The 26,173-nt window shown below is 35.5% G+C and overlaps 1 long non-coding RNA gene across 9 annotated transcripts in view; it reads right to left on the reverse strand.

Moving 5' to 3' along the window:
* Positions 1-26,173, reverse strand: part of LOC137489241 (uncharacterized) — a 327,340-nt gene that overhangs the window by 134,168 nt on the left and 166,999 nt on the right. For 2 of the 9 annotated variants that reach the window (XR_015525001.1, XR_015525006.1), the window contains exon 4: positions 23,230-23,291. The exons of 5 other annotated variants lie outside the window; for them this stretch is intronic. This is a non-coding gene — a long non-coding RNA (uncharacterized LOC137489241). Of the gene's footprint in view, positions 1-16,517; positions 16,637-23,229; positions 23,292-26,173 lie in introns of those variants that run through there. 2 more of the 9 variants (XR_015525003.1, XR_015525007.1) reach the window with 2 other exon arrangements.

A 26,173-nucleotide genomic window follows, 5' to 3' on the forward strand; every position in this document is an offset into this window, starting at 1 on the left:
ATGATCTCCATTTTAATGCACTGCCAGTGTGTGTGTGTGCGTGTGTTTTCAAAGGGATGAATCTCCATTCCATAAGCTCTGATGCCTGGTGTGGTTTTTAATGTTTTCAGACTAGGAGAGCGAGGCTGATACAACGCAAATTACTGCAGCAACAACAACAAACACCTCGCGCTGCTGTCAGCCTGAAAAACAGCTCCAATTACATCTGCTGAGAGCAATCGGGACATTTTTAGATTTACGTTTTTCAGACACAAAGGAAGAGCGCTTGTTTACATGCAGCTGCAATGCCCCCATCTGTTTTTGTCCATTATGACAGCACTAATAATGGACGAGCGTGGCTTTTGAAATTCTTCTGATCTTCGTTCGCGCACGCTTTGCCTTAACCTTTGCTTGATATGCAACTGTCATCTAAACCGCTGCAGAATTATTGATTTCATAGGTTTGATTTGAAAAAAGTAATGATTGCTTCCTTGGAGGCTTGATTAAAGCCCATTGGGTATTGATGGGAATGGTATAAAGAGTCGTTCGGAGCTTCGCAGCATCACAATCAGGCTGATTGGAGCTCCGGCGTCACCCCTGCATGCGGATTTGTACCCACCTTAAGTCAAATAGCCCTCCCCCTTCAATCAATAAGAAGGCATCCAGTATATTAGCTCTGTCTGGGAGTTGAATTTCAAAAGACAGGAATTTGCTGCTGACATCTCAGCTGGATGTAAAGGCATACTTTGAGACAGCTTACCTGCGAGGGTTTTAGGCTACTTAAAAGAGCGAGGAGTGATGTGTAATGCCTCTGCGAATAGTGTAAAGCATAACGGCTCTGAGCGTAATGTGTTTGAAAAGTCAAAGTTCAATACAGCTTAGGTGCACTTTAAATAAACCAACAGTTTGCTAATTAAAGAAAGAAAGAAAAGGAATGAAGTGTTCTTCGTAAAAAAAAAGCTGTTTGATTCGTGTAAGAGAGGGTTTCTTACATCTGCTTCATGTAAACGACTTTATATACTGTTAAGAATGAAAACAAAAAGTTTACTTTAGTACTTTTAACTGATGCTTAAGATGTTTCAAAAAACATAAAAGTGCATCTATAAGACAAAAAAGCAATAAAACAACAAACAATGTTTATACCACTGACAAAACATAACAGAATCAGAATCAAAACAAAAACAAAGCAAATGAAACAAGGGAGTCAAACAGAAAGCATTGCTAAGTAAGAAGCAATTAAAGTCATTTTTTTAAATAGGTAAGTGGAGCAAAAAAGAACCAAACAGTATTTGATCTGATGAGTCGTATTTCAAACAGGTAAAAGAAAAGTAAGATTGGAAAGGTAAAGGTAAAACAGGTAAGCGACATTCTACGTCGATCTCTCTTTTATGTATGTTGTAGTGCTGTATTTACACCATAGTTATCTGGTAGTGTTTGAAGTAATTATTGTCATATCCAGATTGCAACAGAGAAATACTGAAAAATCTCTGTAGACTGATGGCATTTCATGTCGTTCAACCTAATAATCTTTAAATGTCAGCAAAACCACCCTCTTTTTTCATCACTTTAGATATACACTAGAGAATCATTCAAATACTAGCTCTAAAGTGACGTTTGTGTATTAGCAATGGTTTCTGCTCTTCATATGTCCTCTGCAAATGTGAATGAATGGCAAAAGAAAGTTCCTCGTACAAAAGGATTTTTGAAACTATCCGTGTTTGATTTTCTTTTTTATTTAAATGATTATGCCATTAAACTGTTGTATAAACGCAATATCATGCTCGTAGCAGTGGGAAAGGCTATATATCGTCACTGGTGAGACAATAAGGCACTCATCCTGTGCCAATATACAGCCATAGCACACTGCTACTTTTGTGAAATTGCTCACAAACTACACATATTATTTAATTATACTTTTTTTACTAATGTCACTGATGTCATTGTTCACATAATTATATGTCAAATATTTGTATTCATCTTTTCGTAAAGAGGATCTACGTCATGTAATCGACTGTTATATACTGTTCACAATGAAAACAAAATTTTACTTTTGTACTTTTAACTAATGGTAAAGATGTTTCACAAAACATACCAGTATATCTATAACACACAAAAAAGCAATTAGGCAACAAACAATGTTTATACCACTGACAAAACATAACAGATTCAGAATCAAAACAAAAACTAAAAAATTAATGAAACGAAGGGAGTCAAACAAAAAGCATTGCTAAATAAGAAGCAATTAAAGTCAGTTTTTTGAATAGGTAGCTGGAGCAAACAAGCGAAAGAGAATGAAACAGAGACAAAATCCACTAACTTTTGCATCCATACCTATAGATAGCAGTATAAACTTTGCAACATCAAATAAAACTTACTGAAACAACTCTCAGACTTACTGCTAGGCTGTTTTCCACATACTATACTAAAGAAGGCTGCAAATACAAACTTAATGACTGAGTACAATTTTATTTCTTATAATGGAAATTTGATAACATAAGTTAAATGAAGCCATACTATTCCATAAAATAGATTTTTTTCCCTGCAAAATAAGCTGCACCTTACTATAAGATGCATTCTGTAAAAAACTGCATTGAGTAGAAAAAAAGAAAGGTAAAACATCAAAACCTGTAGCATTAGTGAACCTGTAAGTACAGAGTGAATAGACATTCTGTTTTCCTGGGATAGTGACAAGATTTATATATGTCCCACTAAAATTACACTCTACTTTTAATCTTCTGACTTAAGGGGGGGGGGAAATCAGATGTTATCCCATATTTCATCTTTTCTAATCGTTCTTCATTGCTAAGTACTTGTTTGCCACACAATTATGGAAAGTCATCAGTAAAACAGCTTGTGAACAATCTGCCAACTAAAGGCTTAATTCTAAATGGCTGGTTAATCTTCTAAGCTGTCAAATTACATTTTAAAAAAATGAATGACTACAGTAGTTCTAGCCCTGGAAGCTCTCGGCTGCATTACAGTTCCAGGTCAACAACTGTGAATAAACCAAACATCACAAACAAGTTAACAAATATTTTAAACAATAGCATAAAAATATTAATCCTTTCCATGTTTCTTTACTTGCATTCACTCTCATGTACAAGACGTTTGACCAGAGGACAAATGGTCATGCCCAACTGAGACTGATTTCTCTCATGATTTTTTTTTTCCTTCACTTTCATCAATTGGTAAAGTTTGTGCCTCGCCAAAATCATCGCTGGCTTGCTTGGTTTGGGGATTGTGGAGCTGTGCATCAATGGATTTGCTCTTCAGTGTTTGGACTTTCAACAGTGAAAATTAAACCAAACGGAAGTAAACTAAACTGAACTTAAACTCTGAAAACTGAACTGACACAATATCAGTTTATTATAAATTATCTGTTAAGCTGCTTTTGCACAATATACATTAAAAAAGCGCTATGAATATAAAGATTAATTGAATTGAATTCCATACAAACACTTACACATAATGTAAAGACAAACACCCATACTCATGGACACATGTTATGATGGTGAAGCCACTTTTCTTGAAGCAGATAAACTTACAAATGGACTAATAGTAGAGATGCTTTTGCAGAACATTGTTCAGAATCAGGTAATTCACATAATTAATCACTGTGTCTAGTTAGCATTTGTCCTCTATAAATGTTCATGTTCAAGACCTAGAAACAAACTAGGAATGTTTTGAAGACAAAAACCCAATAAATGACTTGATTTAACAATAGCTATGTTTCTAGCCAAAGATGCGAAATACACTTATTTGCAAACTTGAATATTGCACAAAACATTTGGGATTAAAGCACCGTTTCCATCCAATAGGTCAAATAAAAAAAAAATTACCACCTCCTGCTAAACTGGCTATATATATATATATATATATATATATATATATATATATATATATATATATATATATATATATATATATATATATATATATATATATATATATATATATATATATGTATGTATGTATGTATGTATGTGTGTGTATATGTGTGTGTGTGTGTGTGTGTGTGTGTGTGTGTGTGTGTGTGTGTGTGTGTGTGTGTGTGTGTGTGTGTGTGTGTGTATAGACTGGTATTTGCTGTATTAGGAAAGAAACACTGTCAGACTTTTCTTTTAAATCACTTGCTCTTTAGAAGTAAAAGACAAAACATAATGAATGTGTAAATCACACAACTTTTTCATGCACATTCATTCAAATTTATTTGATGAATGTGTTTCCATCATAGTTCATGCACTTTTTTTGTATAGGATAAATGCTTATCCCACTCAGTTGTGCGCATAAGTATTTTATACAAATTTTCCAAATTTAGATGCATTTTGGTGTTTCAATTAAGCATTTTGCATGTGATATTGCAAAATGTTAATAAAAATAGGTGGACGAAACATTGTTAATATTTTGAGTGTAGGGCTAGGTAATAAATCAATTTTATTGATTAACTCGAGTGTGAAGTTCACATCAATTTGTTCGAATAAAAAATCGGTTTTCACGTGACGCACCCCCTGGGCTCCCGTATTTCCCCCACATTGCTATAGAAACACATAAACAACATGCAGTGAGCAGAGGACAACTCTGAGAAATGTTGCGCTCTTTGAAATGAAAAACAACATGGATGGACAAAAATGCCAGCCAAAAAAAACCCTAACATAACCACATCTTGTATTTCTCACAGTGAGAAGTAATGGACTGTGCATATTGAAGTAACTGTTACCTATAGATACATACAATGTAACTATATATGGTGATCTAATGTTGGAATCCAACGCTACTGTTTTCAGATAAATTATGTGATCCAGCAAAGACATTCAGAACTGTAAATATCATTTATCAATTAATTATCATTATGATAAGGTTATATAGGTTAATAATGTTCAACTCCAAGCATTTTTTGTGGAGAGAAAAAAAATCTATTTAAATCGTAAATTGATTTTTTTATGAATAAAACTGGGATTTTTTTTTAAAAAGGCCATATCGGCCAGCCCTACTTGAGTGTGATAACAATAATGTAATCAGAATAGCTGTCTCAGGTCCATTGGATCATCTGAATGTAAGGAGCATCCACTTTGCACTGTGGCCACATCACCACCTCAGAATATTTTCTAATAATTTGCCATCAGTTATTCCTTACATTTCATTAATCTTGCAATCTAACCATTTTGGCATGTTTTAGATTAGGGATTCCCAAACTTTTCAGCCCGAGTCTCCTGAAATAATAATGCCAGTGACTTGCGATCCCCAAATTCCTCTGAGGTGGTTATAAATATACAAACATTGTGCACACAACAATAGGCCTATACAAAACACAAGCATATTGAAAACACAATCATAATTCCTTATATTTACATAGCACATTTCTGGACTCTCAAAGTGCTTTACACATTGGGGGGAATCTTCTCATCTACCACCAGTGTGTAGCATCCTCCTGGATGACGCACCAGCTGATTGTAAAAAGAAGAAGGTGATAAAGCCAATTAATATATTGGGATGATTAGGAGGCCATGATAGACAGAGGCCAGTGGGCAAATTTGACCAAGATGCCAGGGTTAAACACTACTTTTTTTCGAAGGACATCCTAGGATTTTTTTTTACGACCACAGAGAGTCAGGACCTCTGTTTAATGTCTCATCCAAAAGACAGCGCTCATAAGCAGTATAGAGTCCCCATCACTAAACTTGGGCATTAGGACCCACACAGATCGCAGGTTAGGCTCCCCCTGCTGGTTTCACTAATACTACTTACAACAGCAACCTACTGTAGCTTTCCCTATGTGGTCTCTAATGCAGGTACTGACCGAGCGCAACCCTGCTTAGCTTTAGTGGGCGACCATGTGAGAGTTGCAGAGAGCTAGCACAAAAAAGTACAACAGTCTAACAACCATATCATTTTTTTTTTTTTAATTTGTTTAATTAATTAATGTTAATGTTAAATTAATGTTAACCTAAATTAAAAACACTGGTGGACACAGTGTTTTCTGCACAAGTCTATTTTAGGTTTCATTTTGGAGGCCACCAATCAGAGATCATTCTCAACCTTCATCTCTTATTATTTTTTATGTATTTCATTGACTTAAAGGTGTCAGAAAGTTTAACCTGGTGCTATAAAATCAATCTTCTGTAGCTGACATTTTTGCTGTGTTTTTAATCGAATGTAAACACACCAATCCTATAAAAAAAATTTATAGCTGATGGCTTTTAATTTGCATGTTGTTGTTTTTTTATCTTCTGTGGGTTATGGTTAAAATATTGTAGTTCTAATAGTTTAATACAATTTATTTGACTTTTTTAAATCACCAAGTGACCCCCTATGATTGTCCTGACCCCCACTTTGGGAACCACTGCTTTAGATGATAAAAAAGTGAAAGAAAAAAAATCCTGTATAAATTTTTACAGGGTTGCTAGGAGAAAGAAAGTTGGGTTTGAACATCATAGTAAATTACATTTATGGTGGAATTGTCGCTTACGCCACAGAAAAGTTTAGAAAATTATCATTTGTCTTGATTCCCCACCTCTGTGCATGATCACTTAAGAGCTATACAATCTCATCCAATGGGACTCTCAAACAGACTATCTACAAAGGCCATTTCTCATAAACGGACAAAAAGTTCAAATTATTGTTTGACTCGGGGCCAGAAAACAGAGCTGCCGTGTTCAAGCGAGGCCTTTCATCTTAAGTGAATTTAGGCAGTGCAATGCAATTTCACAATCCAAATACTCCAGCTGTTTAAAGTTAAAGTTCCAAGGTAACCCATGGCGCCCCTCACCAGGACCAGACGATAACATGTGGAATACGTTTAGATGCGTTCCTCCAAACATTCCCACTGTCTCTACTTTTAAGGATCTTCAACACCGAGACTATACTCACATCAGGTAAACACGACACAGGTCACAGATAAAACAATATATACAAGCAACAAAAAAAAATGTCTGGAGTTTGGAAAGGAAAAGAGACAGTAAGTAACCCCTCCATTAAACTAATTTGGACTTGTTAGGGGTTACTTGTAAAGCCAAAGCTAATTACTACCCAGCTTGATTATATTTACAAATGCAATTGAGTCTTGTATGGAATACTTTTATCCTTGGATGTCAATCACCAAAAAAAGTTTCCTTTGCCTAATTATGCCTAGTTGGTTTATTTGTGAATCAGTCTTTTTTTTCTCTGGAGCATACGGCTCACATTTTTGCGGTCTATTATTATGACATGAAATACAATGTCCAAGGAGTGAAGTAGACGGCCTGAAATAACATAAATAAGTGGTTTAGAAAAACAGGTAAAGGTGGGCCAAGAAAAAGTAGGAAAAAAAGGACTGAAAATGATGGAAAGCTGTCCAAGGAAAACTGTTTTACAGTATTGCAGATTCTCATGAGATTTTTTTGTGCAATACCTAGTCATAAATTCACAATACAATGCTTTGGCTATGCGTCTAGAGATGAGGCGTTGGACTTTACAGACTCCCGAGGACTGATGTGAATCCAACAGGAGGTAAATGGAGACAGACACCCGTAACTATCGCCTCTGTAAGTGAATATATAAGCCAGCTATATTCATAAATATTATATATCTTCTATACGACCAAGCCAAAAAGCACTCAGACAGCATTGTACCATATGGGAGATGAATTGAAAACGGCGTGGATGAGCCAGAAAAATGGAGAAAAGCACCCATAACTATATAACAGTATTTATGTGACCAAAATACACAATAGAAGGTAAATAGATGTCAAGGAATGGAAAACAACATACATGATAACTGAATGCAAAAATACATGATTTCATGAATGTTAGTAGTAGAGTTATTTAGTATTTGAACGACATTAATATGAATATATTAATACTTGATATTAGAAAAATCTAACATTGCAATATTTTGTTAGTCTGCGATATGAATACAATTTCACCCGATGACTTGAATATTTCAATATTTGGAAAGATCTTATAAGTTTAGACTGATTGGAATGACTTTGTGGGTGTATATTTCTGCATAAAATCTAATAAACAAATTAACTCTTGTGCACTATTCAAATTTACAACCATTTTTTATGTTGGGATAAAAACATCCACAAAATTAAACTGCTGTCAAAATGCATCAGATAAATAATTATAAATTATAAATAAACAATTATTTTGCATAAATCTGTTAATCAACCTCAGTCCTGATCAAAACTACTAAATTGTTTAGAAAATTACAGGATTTTAACTCTTTAATTGCCAAACCCATAAATGATGTGGCGACGCAGTAGCGCAGGGGGTAGCATGTTCGCCTCACAGCAAGAAGGTTGCTGGGTCACTGGTTCGACCCTCAGCTCAGTTGGGGTTTCTGTGTGGAGTTTGCATGTTCCCCCTGCCTTCGGGTGGGTTTCCTCCGGGTGCTCCGGTTACCCCCACAGTCCAAGGGGCTGTGAAGGGCATCCGCTGCGTAAAAACTTGCTGGATAAGTTGGCGGTTCATTCCGCTGTGGTGACCCAGGATTAATAAAGGGACTAAGCCGACAAGAAAATGAATTAATGAATGAATAAATGATGTCACTGATTTAGTGAAAAAACACACAGAATGACATATTTTCAATTAAAAAGCAATTGTGGACTGGATTTTTTTTAGCTTGATCTGTAAATGCAAAAAAAAAAAAAGCTGAAACACTGTTAGCTAGCTTTAACAAGCTATGGCCAAATTAAGATTCAAAATTGCCCCACTGTGGGGCTGCACGATATTGAGAAAAAAACTGACATTGCAATATAATTTTTTTCTACAATACATATATTTAGATATTGAGTATAATTTTAACCAGATGAAATCAATAGGCCTATTTGGAAAGAATTCATAATTTTAGATACATTTTGATAATTTTATAAGGGAGAGCATCTACAAAAATGATACTTTTATGATTTTTTGGGATATTTAGCAATATTCAGATTCAAATTTTTTAATCAAATGTAAAATACCACTGTATAGTTTTCATCATACATTTACATAAACACAATTTCTCTTCTTTAAAGTTAGAAACATCATTTCTTATGTATGGCTATTTTAATCTGACTTTTAAAAACAGTCGCAGGCCCTAAAAACACACATAAATAATAAAGGTTTTGGTAACTTTATGGTTAAACATTGCAGTGACAAATCTTAAGCGTTTTCAAATATAGCTCCTATTCAATTATACTACCAGTTCAACATTGCAGATCCTGGGATGCGACTATTGCGGATGCGAATATTGCGATATCGATGCTGAAACGATATATTGTGCAGCTCTACCCCAGTGGATGAAAACCACCCTTAACAGTACGTACATAAGGGTTAAAAGCATAGATAATTACAATGAAGATACAATTGAAATAAACAGTGTTTTATCATTTTCTGAGTATAACAGTATTCAGGTACAGTAGTTGAAAAAATTCATCATTACTATTGGTACAATTCCATATGCCAAATGCTTTTAAAATTCTCAAACAGCCACAGGCCTCAATCACATACAAATGATAAATTATAACGCAGACTCAACATTACATATCCTGCGATGTGACTTTTGCAAATGTTCACATTGCGATATTGATGCTAAAACGATATATTGTGCACCCCTAATTAATACTTAATAGGGAAGACTAGGATCAGTAAGTTGTTTTAATTAAGACGTAAAAAATAATGTAATAATAATAGTAATCCTGTAAAATGTTATTTCAATGAAAAAATGTTTGAAATTACAATAACTGTGAATAAATAGCTAAATGAAATTCATTACTCAATTTATTACTCAATCATTACTGGCTCATGTCTGGTCAATAAACATATAACGGGTCCAGGATCAGGTAGGTCTCTAGAGCTCCCCCTGGTAAAATAAGGAAAAGGGGGAGATGGAAAGGGGAATTCTTTCAAAATGAAGATAAGGCAGTAGGGCGAAATCGGTCTAATTATTGTAGGCTTGAATAAAGATTGGATTATTACTGATTATGGATGAGGGACTAGCTGTGATCAATCATGTCACGTGCCCCTCTCAAAATTAGTTTCACTTAAAACTAAAAACAAATACGCATACAATTTAAATAATATTTAACAGTAATAAAGTTTTTATGTATTTCTATTAATTATTTTAGAAACACTTAATACAAGCAATTATATTATAGCTGTCATTTAGAGCATTTTCTGCTTAAAATAACCAAAGGAACATGGGACATATTGAATTTTTTACACTCATTTAATATTTATAAATATCAAAATATTCTAAAATCAACTTCAGAGTAAAAGAAAAATAAGAAATATCACTAATAACCCTGATTTTCATTTCTAACAAGTGAAAACGTATGTTGTTTTGTCATTTTCTGAATAAAAAAGCTCTATATGACAACATGAATGTGTATGGCCATACCACAGAGGATCTAAATGAAGAAAGGGGGAGTGAAATAAGCTAGATATCATTTTAATAAATGCCTGGTTACAAATGTGGTTTGTGTAGCTCATCATCCTGCTCCCAGAGGCTGAAAGATGCACATAAAGAACATTATTAGAAAGTGCAGTTCGTTCCAATAAAAGCCTTGGTGCTGAACAGACCCACAAAATAAAACAGGGCTGAACGTGCTCAGTGTGTGCGTGTGAGTTATGGAGGGGATGCACCAGTTCCAGGAGCACGTCCCATGTGCAGGAAGGAATGATGAATGTGCTCAGGTGATCAGGCTCCTCATTAAATAAAATGTAAATGAGGGGGCCAGTGAATAAAAAAGGGGGCTCTGGCAGCATGGCAGGGATCTAATAGAAAGCGCTGGACATAAAGCAAAGGCAATGACAGTGCTTCAGGGCACAGCGGCGTGCCTGGGGTGAGACTCGAAATGAAGCACCCAGAAAATGAGAATGGAGCTGTGAAGGAAAATGGATGGCGGATACGGCCACCGGAGCTGGAGAGACTCGCACGACGGATCTTCCTGGAAAACAAAATAGCTTAAAGCAGCTGAATGTTACACCAGAGAAAATTAAAAATGGCACAAGGAGGGAAGAATACGAGAGAACAGAGGGGGAGGGAAACGTCACCCACTTCAGACTGTCTATTATGCTGCTCAGAAGGAGCCTGGCTTTTGTTAAGGTTATTAAAACAAAAAGAAACATTGAGAATTTATCATATTGCTCGAGGATTGTTTAGATTTCCAAATGCCTGGAATGCAGAAACGTGGCCAGGTTTGAGCATATAAGCAAATTTCACTTTAAAAGACCAACAAAGTTCAGGTACCAGACCCAGCGAACATACACAGAAATAGGTCAACCCATTTTCATTGCAGAAATTATGTTTGTATTTGTCTTTTTTTTTTAAATACATACGGAATGTGGCAATATGAAGTGGGCTACTTTGTCTTTTAGATTATTATATAAATAATAATATAAACAATTTTATAAATATTATAACTATATATATTTTTTATTAGATATGCATTTTAAACTATTTATAAAGACATAGATTGGAAAAATAGTTAAATAGATTTAAAAATACATATACAGTGCTCCAGTGACATGCGGTAAGGTTTGTGGCTGGTGAGGCACGACTCCTTCAGGGTAATTTTTACAAATATATCCACCCAATATATTTGCCAACTAGCAATTGTGTTTCATATTTCATGTCAGCATTCTTTCTCTACACATGGCAGGTACATATTGGGCCAAGGAAAAATGTAAACTGTATAGTGATTTAATATGCCTCCAAAAAACACCAAGGTGGACGCTACAGACAGCAGAAAACAAGCGACACAGCATCACAACGGATGTGCTCTCTCTCTTACTCTCAAACACGCAAGCACGCATACATACACAGGATTTGCACACTGGTCTTTACTTTAAATTATGTCTTATGACTTGAATTACTTTGAAATGATCTCATTATCTTCTGTCCCTTCCTTTAAAGCTAGTCCTGTAGCTCCCGCATTGGTTGTCCATTATTTATTAACGTTTTGATTAAAAGTGCAATTTTTATCATTTTTGAAGCTGAGATATCAACATTACATCCAGGATATTTGCAGTCCATCACAGCAAAACATAAAATAACAGACTCCTATTAAACCTTACTACACAGAAGAGCAACAACTGAACAAGAATAATGTAAGCACATGCACGTCCTCTTCAGTGCGGCAGAGCTACTGCCTGCCTCACCTCATGTCTTTTCAGTGCGGCTAAATGTCAGATCCGAACACTAAATAAGTGATAGGCATGTGAAATACATTACCTATTAGATGCAAATTGAGGACATATAATAAAATGTCTACAATGTATAAAAAACATTTTAATAAAGCATTCCATTGGAGTTAACCCAGTGTGCATAGGATTGCGCAATCTGACGTGAGGCACAGCTCGGTGCTGCCTCACCCTGCTTTCTACGCTGTAATTAAACAGGAGATACGCAAAATACAGCGATTTTGATAAAAAAGTGCTCATAAAAGTGCTTAAAATCATTTGAATCATACAAAAAATGCATTTATAGCACAGAGCAGTGGGCAAATATTTATTCTATCACCTTCATACACATCTTATGATGGTAAATAATCATTATTTACCTTCAAGAGATGTGTACTAACGCACGATCCTGCAGTGCTCAGCATATATAAGTACAACCCTCACAGATCTTTTATATTCATATTTTTAATAGGAAGCTATACAATATGATATTTGTGCATATACATTAGATTAGTCAGTACCTAAGCCAAATCTGGAGCTCATCTTACAAAATAACTTACAATAACGGTCCAAAAACTAGTACAGCCAAATTCATGTTATAAAAAAATATTAAATTCAAATTTTAAAAATGAGTAAAAATCAAGAGAAGCGAAATTTTTTTTTTACTTTAGTTGCAATTGTGTAGGTAGTATATTTTTGTATATATTTTGCTTAAATTTATTGTATTATCTTTCTATTTATAAAGATGCTCAATGACTAAATTATTATTTTATTAAATATATTTGTTTAATAAATCTGTTTTGTTTAACTGCACCAAAATGCATTGCCTATATTCACTGAGAAATGAATCAAAATATTCATTTTCAAAATGGGGTGTACTCAATTATGCTGAGCACTGTAGTTATAAAAGGTAATATAAATATAAATAAGCACACAAAGGCTTGTCGCTTTCAAAACTACAGGTCTATCCAAAACACACAGGACACTGATTTCAAAATATGAATTATGTTTCCACCCCACAAACGTCTTTGTAAAAGGCCACAACACTGCGACTGCAATCAGAACTCCAGGTGATCTGGAATTAAGTTTTTTTTGCAACCAAGCACCATGGTAACAGACGTCACACTGATTGAGTCCACACACACACACACACACACACACCAATAGATATTGCTGGATTAATAAATGTCTGACAGAGCGCTCACAGATCTCCTTTCCATCCTGGAAACGCAGCAAAGCCAATTCCAGCCTGTGACAATCCTAACTGTGAAAAATGGGCTTCTTATTTCTTTACTTTTGATTTTCTCTGATAGTTCAGAGGTATTTGTTCCTCACAATTACATTTCATACATAGAAATGCATTCCCGGAGCCACCAATATACACACAATCCTAGAGACGGTCGTTCAGGAAGCGCTATATGAAATATGTAAACATCCGTTTTATTCAGCAATTGTTAGTGGATGCAGTGAATAAATATAGGTTGGTATTCACATGTGAGGTGCAGTCTGAATGGTCAGGTAATGCAATGCATGAGCCAGCAGCACAAATCATAATAACATGCACAATGGTCTATAAAATATCTATACGCAAAAAAAACTTCTTGGTTTTGACCTGTCAGGTCACGACTCTGCGGAGTAAAACAAGGACCTGCGGTGACCTGTCTCCTCATAACGCTCAATGAGCTTTTCACTTTATAGGTAGTTTGTTGCTTCAAGGTCATTGTAAAATGTACTGGGCTGTTACTTGCTTCAGCTCCATATCAAATAATGTACTATTCTATAACTTATTCACCAAGAATTCATTATTTCCACAGAAACTGATAATGAAGTCATATGATTTAAAATGTTATAATAAAATATATCTATCTCTATGTATCCAGTCTTTAAAATAAATGCAAAAATATTTAATAATAATAATAAAAATAAGAAGAAATATTTTATGAAACACCAAATCATACTGTAAATAATTAACAATTTCCTAAATTGCAATGTCACTGCTTAGTCATGTTTGATGTTATTCTAATAGGAAGCATACTGTTTGAGTTATATGTATTCTGAAATATAGAACAAAAACTTAAATGTGTGGTCCACTACAAAGCTTAAACTTTAGTTGATGTGTAATGTAGCTGTGTAAACATAAGCAACATCTCTCAATGTAATACGCTTTAAGTTCAATCCAAAAGGAGACAATGGCTTTTACAGAGTTAACTTAGCAAAGCCTACAGCGAACAAAGTTTGGGGACTACAAAAAATACAACTGGGCTAGTGAGATCACAACAGGACGTGGCTAGTGGTTCTGTAATATTATAGCAGAGAAAGCTAAAACGTCATCCAAACGCTGCTATTTCCACAGAGCTTCCTCTGGTTCTGTATTTGGGTTTCCAAAGGACATGACACAAAGAGAGAAGTGCTTAAAGTTTAGTTTTAATTATGTTCCAGAGAATTCTAAAAATATATAGTTAGAGTTTGACAAATAAGAGCTTCCAGAATATCTGCCAGTTCAGTGCTGGATTCGGCTAAAACTCCTCCAACCATATAGGTGAAGCTGTGGATTGTGAGCCACAATCTGTAAGTATTTTTATTTGAAAAAATTGATCAGTTACATGCACAGTTTCTAGTGTTAATGGTATGTTGTAGTGAGGACGTAAACAATGATGTAAGCAACAGAAAATGCTGTTTGGCACAGCTAAAAATTTAGCTACAAATTCTTATTTATCATCAAACCCCTGTAAACACCCACAATATTCAACAGCGCTGCAGTGTCTTTGTATGCGGCAATATTCCCTTCATTCCTCATATCAAATAACGGTAACACTTCACAATAAGGTTCAATAGTTAATGCATTTACAAACATGAACTAATCATGAACAACACTTGTACAGCATTTATTAATCATAATTGAACATTTACTAATGCATTATTAACATCCAAGTCCTTGCTTGTTAAAATTAGTTAATGCACCATGAGTTAACATGAACTAACAATGAACAGCTGTATATTCATTAACTAACCTTAACTAACGTAAACAAATACAGTAGTATGTATTGTATGTATGTATTGTTCATTGTTTGTTCATGTTAGTAAATGCATTAATTAACATTAACTAATGAAACTTATTGTAAAGTGTGACCCAAATAACAAAGTTGCAAAAGATATTTTAACATGTCATACGACTTACACATGCTTATTACTCAATTATATATGAAAGACACTCTTTTTTATTTTATTTAGAGAGCAGTTATGAGGTTCAGCCATGTCCTCTTCATTTTATATCAAATCCAGGGTCACACTGACAAAGCTACCACACTGACTGACAGCATTTACACAGCTGAGGCACAGCGCCTGCTAGTGACTGGTCGTGATGTTTCCTGGTGACTTGGAGCCCATCCATGAATCAGCAATTTATGTTATCTGACCAATCAGAGCCTCTTATTGGCTGGCTTTCGAAGAAACTAGGAAATATGACAGTTGTTTTCATGTTAGCTGATTAGCTGCATATAATTAAAGTAAGATATTTGGAAAAATCTTGTAAATTTTTTTTTTACAAATAAAGCATGAGCACACATTGCTTTGCACCCCATAAACACAACCAAGCCTTAAAAATTACACTTTGACCACCCCTTTAAATGAGATATTTCAAAAAGAATACAGCTCAAAATAAGAGAACATTTTCACATATAGTACATAACAGAGAAGCATGTTGTTTGGACAGAGAACTCTGTTCACTTCAGCGATGAACCCATGTTTAATATTTTTTTGGTTCTGATGGGAAACATTATGTTCATCACCAAACTGGGGGAAATTAACTCAAATGCTACTGTCTTTCATATTACTGAGGAGATACTTTTGTCAAATCAATTCAATTTAGCATACAATAACTCTTTGAGGAAAAAAAAAAATTTCCCAAACCTTTTAATGGTAGCGTGGATCTTTTAATAGTAGCGTAGCATCCAAAAAACTAAACCATTGCATAAAAGTATAAAATGACTAAAGCACTACAATCTAAATCTTCTGTAATCATGTTACAGAACAGAAAATAAATTCACTAATGTTTCCTTCTGTACAATTTCAGAAGAACATTTTATGCTTTTATGATGTTTTTTTATGTTTTAAAACATTCTTCCAGGAGTCACTCTTTACGTTTCACAAAGAAACAATGATATCTTTTATAAAAACGCATATCTACTGTAAATTATGCTTGAAATGCACAGGTAAAATCTAAGATGCCTCTGTATTCATATCATATTTTCTCAAAGCCATGTTTTCATGTTAGGTCATTTGAAAATGAGCATCTATTCCACCTGAAATGTAAATCCCCCTTTTTTTTTGGTCTTATCTGAGAAATGTTCGTATACCTTTCTTATAGTGGAACATTTTGTTTCTGAAGCTCCTTACTTTGTAGAGAGGTTTTCGGGCAGAGTCCTTTGATCTTTTTTTCCTGCTGCCCTTCTGAGTTTCTGAAGAGAGAATATCTGGATGAGTGTGTCTGATTCTAAGCTTCATACTTCATTTCCCTGAAAAGGGACCAAAAAGAATAAACAGAATCCAAACACTCACACAGATAGATTCAGACACTCAATAGCGCATCTCAAAGGCATAGCAGTAACATCGACAAATCTCATGAGTAACATACCTGCGGGGAGCTCCAAATCCACCTCTTTTTTCTTTATTCTTAAAAGGCGCTGCTTTAATAAAACATGCATAGCATTTTAAAAAGCACTTAACAGTGGGTGTGTTTTTTTTTACAAGCACACACAAAATAAACTCCACATAGGCAAATTTGTTTGAATTAATGCAAAAAATGCTAATTTGCCTTTCCTAATAATTCCCTTTTCTTGCGTCATGGGAATAAATATAACTGTTTATTTTGTTTCATCTGCAAATTCTACACCTGCAAAAGGATGCTATCAAATATTCAGCGATGATGAAAAAGAGGCCTCGTGGACATCAGTAAATGCAGAGCTAGAACAAAATATTCAGTCTGCTTCTAATACAGAGAGTGAAGACAATGGCTTAACACAGGAAGAGTGAGCAACGTGCTGAAAGACACTACTGGACAGACTAACGGCAATCCCAAAGGCCCTGCTATGCTTTCAGCAAGCTTGTTTATGAAGGTTTACCTTCCACCTGTCCTAGGGGTCCGCAGTCTTCGGACTTATTGCATGTGGAACATAAGACAGCTAGCTCATGTCAGCTGTTAGCTAGAGTCAGTAGCCTGTTTGAAATGGAATTTAAAATCTATATGTTCAGCCTCGTTTCGAGGCGAGCCTTTGTTTTTCTAGAAAGGCCTTCAATTTAGGCCTGCAGGTTTGAAGTCGGGAAACAAACAAGCATGATTTACTCTGCTTTCCTTCTGTGGAAAGAGCATAAAAGGCTTTTGTCAAAACAGCATGCTAACAGACAGCATTTATCGTACATTAAATCCAACCAAAATCTGATTGACAAAGACAAATCCGGTAAGGACGTTTGGTACGAGGGCTCTGAATAATTCAATTCATTTTTAATCAGGGATGAGACTCCAGGTCTATCTCCTCTCTGCTGTTTGACAAGTGTAATTCATCAGGGGTAAAATCTAGTCAGTCAGGAAAGTGTCACTGAGGGAGAAATTGACCAGTGGACCTCATGCATCACCATCCACCTACAGCGGTTGCCTGTATTCTCCACCAACTTACCTGGCTCGAGGTTCCACCCATGTATCATCAGTCATTCAAACCAATTAAGTGCTTCTCAATATAAAAAAAAACTTACTGTATTTCTAAGCAAGACTGAAAGAGGTGATCCAGAAAGCCATTTTCCCTCAAAATCCCATTAGAAAGGTGAAAAAGTCTAGCTGATGTCATAAAAGCAGGGGATTTTGTTTAAGGACTGGAAGGTATTACAGAGCAGATTACTTGTGGCTTATTTTCTTTGTTGGAAAATTACATTTTGGAGTACTGGCTTTCAGCTCCACAGGAACAACGTATTCTCATCTGACCAAGTTTTAAAGTTTTCGTTTGTTGTATTGTCTGCAAATAATCTGTTGTTTAAGATACCGACAACTTTCAGAAATGTGCATACTGTGCTACGATGTAATCAAGTGTTATCATGCAAAGATTTGTTATTTATATATATATATGAAAGTTATGTTTTAAGGAACTGTGGGGTCTGATATCGCATTTCCTGCTTCTTGACATCCCACTGAGCTGCTGTTTTGCTCTTGCTACAGTCGACACTACATGATTCTATTGCCCTTCATGCTGTAGAGTCAATGGAAAAGTCGATAAAACTTGAACTGCTATCTAATTTTGCTACACTCTAAAAAAACAAAAAAAAAAACAGAAGTGTGATCTTTTGAGGTCCCTGCAAAGTTCCATTGTGTTGTTGAACCCATTATGTTACAAACTTGGAGGGCCTGGCTAAGACTACTGTTTTATTTGTGGATGGCTTATGGGAGTGGAGTTGAAGGCAGGTTAAGACCTTGTAAAATGTTATGCTGCCTACTTGCTCTTGACCAGTCCATGATCTGTTCACCTGTCATTCATTATAGGATGGTTCCTAAATACATTATCACTTTTATATAGACCTCTGACCCCCTCCAAACTTCACGAGAGGCTTCTGTAATTTTATTTACTGGGTAAGAGAACAGTATAATCGCTATAGGAACTAAATGTTGCTTGAGGAATATTCACCTTACATTTTATCAAAACATCAATGAAATTTGGGTCACATCTCTGTTTTTTGCAATCCATTATTATGCTGGGCTACTATTTTCTAAAAATAAAATTATTAACGTTATATTCTTTATTCTATAATTCTCTATTCAAGTTGTGAAGTGAAAAAACTTTCTCTTTTATACATATAAATGTTTTATATCACTTATCACACTGAAGAAAAAAAACGATTTCTGCAACATTGTTACAAACAGTTTACTGTATATTTACTGCTGAATTTAAATGAAACTTAATTTGTTTGTTTAAATTCAGCCCAAATAAATTGTTTACAACCACTTATCTTAAAAAAAGTAAATCCAATGAATAACTTTACCAAATACCAAATGTTACAGTAACTGACAATAAAAATACTAATATATCCCTTTACTGATCACAAGTAATAACCTTCAACGTACTAACATTAAATAAAATCAAAAGTTTTCTAACTAACATCTAAAGAGAATAACCCCCTAAACATTTATCTCAATCTTATAATTATTGTTATTACAATGTAATTAATGCATTTACCAAAGTTAACTAACAAAACATTATTAAAATGTGTATTATTAAAATGCAGTTTTTATTTATTTTATTTTTTTAACTACATTGATTAATAACGTGTTAGTATGAATACTGTTATTTTACATTTAAACAACCCATATACTAATAAAATACACTTCACAGGTATCTAGATATGTTTAAATATTTGTCAGAAATAATATTAATTTCTAAGTCAAAAATTTTTTTATAAATAAATCAATGAATAATTAAAAAGGCAAATTATCTTAAATGGTAAGTTATTTTTACAAAAACATAAGTTAATAAGTCAGTTTTTCTCCTATAAGAGGTAGTGTTCAGCCAGATATATGATCCCAATGAATTACCAGGACAAGAATCAATGGGCAGCAGGTCTGGAAGTGTGGCACGGGAAGCCTCTGTCATCCAAGGATACTCTTTAATATATCAGCTCATTTATCTCTGACAAAAGAGCTGTGCCAATCTTCAGGCTAATTGAAAGCTTACGAAAGCAAGCTATTTAAATGACAAAATAGATCCAGGCACAGCAGCCAATTAGGAGCTGGCGTACCGGCGAACGCTAAGTGTCAATGCGTCTTTGCCTTCGCAAGGGACTTGGAGGAGTCCCATTGGCCTCAAGGCCATGGAGGTTTCATTAAAGGACATGTCCAAAGCTAATACAAATGAATTATGGATCTCAAACAAATGAGACCTGGGCGAACAAATTGTCCAGGCAGATTGAATGAACGAACATCTGTATGTGTGTGTGTGTGTGTGTGTGTGTGTGTGTGTGTGTGTGTGTGTGTGTGTGTGTGTGTACCAAGTATTTCTCTCATTGTGGGAACCAAATGTCCCCACAAGTATAGCAATACCTGTGTATTTTATTAATTTTATTGGTTCTGCATGAGAAAAACGAAAAATCACAAACAGAATTAAGATTTATAATTAAGTTTTTAATTATTAAACACTTTAAAATGCTGAAACTTTCCTGTCAGATTTGGGTTTAGAGGTAGGGTTGGTAGAATATACAGTCTGTACAGTCTAAAATCATTACGACAATGGCAAGTCCCTATACAAATAGCTGTACAAGTGTATTTGTGCATGTGTAAGCACGAAGGTAAGCAAATTTGCTTTAATCTACATGACATATTGGAAAAATTATGCTTTTTAATTATTTTTAAATATATTTTTTCTCAATATCGCCTGCGATTACAATACGTACAATATTTTACAAGTCCGTCAAGTGCAAAAATAGCAAGCACTTCTCTACTCCCTGTAGTTCTGGACTCGGAGAGAGGCTAACAAGGGAGCATTCATTATACCCGAGACAAGAATGGAATCTAAATAACCAGGCCGAGCCTCTGCCAGAATACATTGAGAGAGCAATACTGTTTTAATTCCTTATGGGTGCAATTGGCAGGTAACAGAGGCTTTCATGTCGAGAATGACTTTTATATAGAGATCCATCTGAAAAGCAAAGCCCGAGACATAAAGGGACTGCACTTTACACTGTGTGACTACCACATAAAGGCGAAAGGCACAAATGATCCCCAGTGTCTGATCAAAGCCTCCTTACAGCATTCAGATATATATTTGAAATGGAGCAATTACAATGGAGCCCAATCCAGGTTGTAATACTCCCAGCTTAAAAAAAAAAAAAAAAAAAGGAGAGGGAGAAAAATCACGGAACATTTTATTTAGTTAGTCTGACTCACTCTAAGCAAATCCATATGGCGCATGTGTGCAAATGTCAATATTTAACGAAATTTTGTGATTGTGCTCGTCCAACACTTAACATGCACAAAGCAAACAGTGATTCCAGGCGTGTTTTTGAATGAGCCTCTGACATTTTAACACCGACAGTTGGAAAAAGAAAAACACACCAGTTTTCACTCTTCAAGAGGTGTATTCAACGCCAATGAGTTCACTCAAATGGCTTACGGAGGAATTTAAAGCTCATGTATGTGCTAATACTTTCTGCCATCCGACTTAATTTGCAAAGACAACTATAAGTAAGCTGTTTGCAGGTTGATTTCCGTGAAATGTTTAAATGCTGTCAAGATTTCAAAACAGTCAAACTTGCTCACTAGCTGTGCTAACAAATTGTATACAAATGTTTTTACACAGAAATCATGACGAATCAAGTTCACACTAAAATATATTTAAATGTTTAAAAAGTTACAAATACAGAAAAAAAACACATTTTAATAAAAGAAAGCCTGTTTAAGCTGTCACACAAACACACTCATTTTATAATGTTAAACTAATAGTTAATTATAATAATTAAAAAAGGCGGGGCTCAGAGGTTTGCACTGTTGCCTCACAGCAAGAATGTTGCTGGTTCGAGTCCTGGCTGGGTCAGTTGGCTTTCTGTGTGGAGTTTGCATGTTCTCCCTGAATTTACGTGGGTTTTCTCCGGGTGCTCCGGTTTCATAGGCTATAGGTGAATTGAATAAAAAACGTACCTCTACATACATTTCTGGATACGTCCCAGGGGGTATGTTTTTTACAGCAGTTTTTGTTTTCGCGAATCCACGAGAGGCCAATATATACGCTTTTTCAGATCTCAAATTTCTCTCTTGAGTGCCATTCGTGCCTGCTGTTGGCCGCTGTTGACTTTGTTTGACTCACTGACTGACTGACTGACTGACTGACTGACTGACTGACTGACTGACTTACTGACTTACTGACCAATCGACTGACCCACCCTCCTCCTTCCCTTACCCCAACCAATTTTATTAATTGACCCATCCACCCACTTCCCTAAACCCAACCAACAATTCTCAAAAGCAATCCAGAAAAAGAAAATGCCTCATCTGATTTTACCACATATTCAGATTTTACCACATTATTACACTGCTATTTACTTGTTTATTTTTATTTTTTGGATTATGGTTTCTTGGAAGTAGTTACAGCGGGAATGGCGTCATACCACCCCATACCATTCGTTTAAGAAATGTAATGCAGTTATACATACTTCTGGCCACATAATTCGAGGTTTCCAGAAACGTATATAGGGCTACGTTTTTAGAATGAGCCTATGTTGGATGTTTCCTAAAAAAAATTTGAGAGGAGCACGATCAGTCTTTGACGAGGCTAATTCATCACAGACAAACATCACAATCACAACGGCTGCACAATGGGAACAACACAAGTTAGGGTGCCAATCATGTGAACTCGTGAAATTGGCCAGTGTATGAGTGTGAATGAGTATTTATGGAAGTTTCCCAGCACTGGGTTGCAGCTGGAAGGGCATTCTCTGTGTAATACATATGCTGAACAAGTTAACGGTTCATTCCGCTGTGGATACCCCTGATAAATAATAAGATAAAGCCAAAGGAAAATGAATGAATAAATAAATGAAGAAGAAAAAAAATTCAGTAGGAAACACAATAAAACTAATTCACATTGTTATCTGTCACGAATGTAAGTATTTTTTTTCATTAATTACATTACACACTACAGTACAATTTACATTCACATTACTTTTTTTTAGATGTTAGTATCAGTATGTTGGCTAGTGTGCTACAAAAACAGTGACAAAATTTGAGTGGATATAAATATATATAAAAAAAAAATTCACGCCACCTTATTATTCAGTTTCAAATCTTGACCAAACAAATGGTTTCTAGTATCTGACATGCCCCGCCCCTTCAAGACGCTTCTAATTTGAGTTTCATTCGATGTGCTTGAGCTCAATCATTCTCACTGGCCGAGCTGTCATTAAACAAAACCAATACAGGCTCATTGTTAATACGTACCCCTGTATACATTTCTGAAGAGAGCGAATTATGTAGCCGGGAGTTGGTATGGCTGCATTATTTAAACAAACGAACGTTAGGGGGCGGTATAATGCTACTGACGGCATTTGTTCCTTTTGCTGTTACAGGTTGACCACTTACCTTCATGAGGACGGCTTGAAACGACGCAAGACAAGGAGCGGAGTCAATGGCAAGGTTCAGGTCTGGGTCCAGGGAAGAATGGTTCCAGAATTTAGGTAAAATAAAAACAAAAGGAAAAAAAGAAAATAAACAAGTAAATAACCGGGTGAGAATGTGGTAACATCTGAAAACAGTAAAAATCAAGCAGCGGCCAGGGTTTTTCTTTTTTCTGAATTGCTTTTGAAAACACTGTCGGTTGGTTTTAGGGAAGAGGGTGAGTAGGGTAATCGGTCAGTCAGTCAGTCAATCAATCAATCAGTCAGTCGACAGCGGCCTGGTGGATTTACGTGAGAAGAGCAGGCATGATTGGCTCTTGATTGGTGAGAAATTTGAGACCTGAAAAAGCATTCACAGCGACCTCTGGACGTAGCTCCTGGGATATATTTTGCCCTCTCCAGAAATATATACTGGGGTACGTATCCATAATGAGCATGGGTCAAAAAAACACTATTGACTATTTTATAAAGGAGAGGATCTACTATATGTCCCACCCTTTCTTCATGTTTCAGTTGTGATTAACGTCAAATATTGAATGCATAATGCAAATTTCTAAACACTTCACAGAACCTTTCATTTATTCAGATATTAATTTATTAATCTGCTTGATTTTACATTATAAAAAGTTATTATGGAAAATCTACATAACTAAATGATGACTATAGATTAATTTAATATCAGGAGCAAATTGAGCATGCATTGTTTTAGAGTAAATGTAAAACATCTACATCTGAATGTAACAAAACAAAGATTACCAGATGTGTTTTAACAACTCTGTGTCAAAATAGCTACCTTTCAGTATGCACTTTTTCAGTTCAGCTGGATGAATTTTAAATCATGGAAATATTGTTTTAATCTCTTTAAAAATTAAAAAGTAATGGCATTACATACATTAGGGACTTTATTATGTGGTCATTATCATTAGAGGAAGACAAATTATAATACGATTTGATGATGCTACAAGCAACAGCACCCTCTTTTGGTGAAAAAATACCACATGTAACTAATCAGGTTTTGTTTTACTACGTGTTACTATTTTGAACCTAAAGTGAAAAGACATCTGGTCATCCAACACTTGTAGCACAAAATTACACAGCTTTACGTTTCAGCTTCAATCCAGCCTTTATCCCACATGGCAGATTTTCCACTTTAAACATCACTTCTGAATGTTACTGATTATAACGAGACTAAACTGAATACGAATCTGAGTTACACAAGAACATGTGCGGCAGTCAAATCGTCCACTCTGAAAACAGCGCAGGCTCAAAGAACAATTACGCTTCATGTGTTTTCAAACTGCCCTCCTCCTACTCTAAATTCTTTGGAGAAATAAAATAACAAACCACACAGTCCCGTGGTTTACGTGTAGCCGTACGTCTCTTTTATAGAAAGTTTTCAAGCATATTTCTTTCATTATAATCTGCGGTTTGGATGGATTTGTCCTCCAAAGCAGTATTTACACTACAGTCTTAACAGCTCCCTCCATATTCAAGCCAGTTTTGGAGGGCCAGTGGAGAAATCCTATGAGCTCCTGTGACGCGTTTATGTCCCCGCTGTAGAAAAGCTCTTTAAGAAATGGAGTTTTAGTTAAGGAAAAAACTGATTTAAACAACACTAAAGCCAGTTTCTCAACCTTCCTTTGACCCGTATAGAACCGCACTGGCTGTAGCCGCTACTGTATGGCAAAAACTTCCCTCCGGAGGCCACAGCAATCAGGACGATTCGGTGGAAGCCAGCAAACATCTGCAAGACACGTTTGGCCAAAAAACAGCACTGTAATATACATTATAGGCTATACAATGGGTCGCTTGGATACACCGCGCACACAAAAGACAACAAACTAAGCATGCTGGTGGTTTTCAGGAAGGATGGTTCTGGATTAAACGAGGGAAAACATAGGAAATGTCTCATGGGAGCATTAAATATGGCTCATTCTAGGTGCTCAGCACTCTTTATGAGGAAAACATTTCTTTTAGTGTGAAGGAAAGGGAAGAGCATAATGGTTTCTGTGGACTAATAAGAGCAGACTATAAGTCCAATGTAGCTATAAGTGCCGGTCGACCACTAGACATACCAATTTGGCACAGAAAAACAAGGAAACTCGGGTTTGTTATTTGATTATTAAAAATGTAGACTGTCTCTTAGAGGGCATGGAATTTGCATTTATTTATTTATAATGGTCTAAAACACTTCCCGATGATTGTCTATATTGGGAGTGTAGCCGAACGCAGCAGCGGTAGGGCTGAAAATGTGCTAGAAAACCGCACATACATGTACGGCCATGCCAAACCAAGTTCATCAGGGAGTTCAGGGCTAAATCAATGCATACTTCCCTCTCAATCAAATTCATTCCAGCAATACAAAAGTTTAATTGGTTTTCTTTTCTCTGATGGCTGAGTTAAAGGACGGATCAACTGAAATATACTATTGTTGTTGTGGTTGTTTTCTTTTGTGACATGTGGCAAAATATCATTTAAATCTGCAACAGACAAAGATGAAGAGACAGACTGAACCACAGTCAGATCGAAAGATAGGAGAACAACAGACAGAGAGACAGAACAACAGACAGACTTATGGGTAGATGGAGCGATGAGGAAAGAATGGACAAAAGGCAGAATGTTTGAAAGAATAAAAACAGATAACGATAGAAAATAATAGATAAAAAGACAGAAAAAAATAGAATGACAGACAGACAAATGAAGATATATTGATGACAGACAGACAGACAGGCAGGCAGGCAAGGCAGGCAGACAGACAGACAGACAGACAGACAGACAGACAGACAGACAGACAGACAGACAGACAGACAGACAGACAGACAGACAGACAGACAGACAGATAGATAGATAGATAGATAGATAGATAGATAGATAGATAGATAGATAGATAGATAGATAGATAGATAGAT

This window comes from Danio rerio, chromosome 24 (assembly GCF_052040795.2).
Source record: "Danio rerio strain M-AB ecotype USA chromosome 24, GRCz13ab, whole genome shotgun sequence".
Taxonomy (NCBI): domain Eukaryota; kingdom Metazoa; phylum Chordata; class Actinopteri; order Cypriniformes; family Danionidae; genus Danio; species Danio rerio.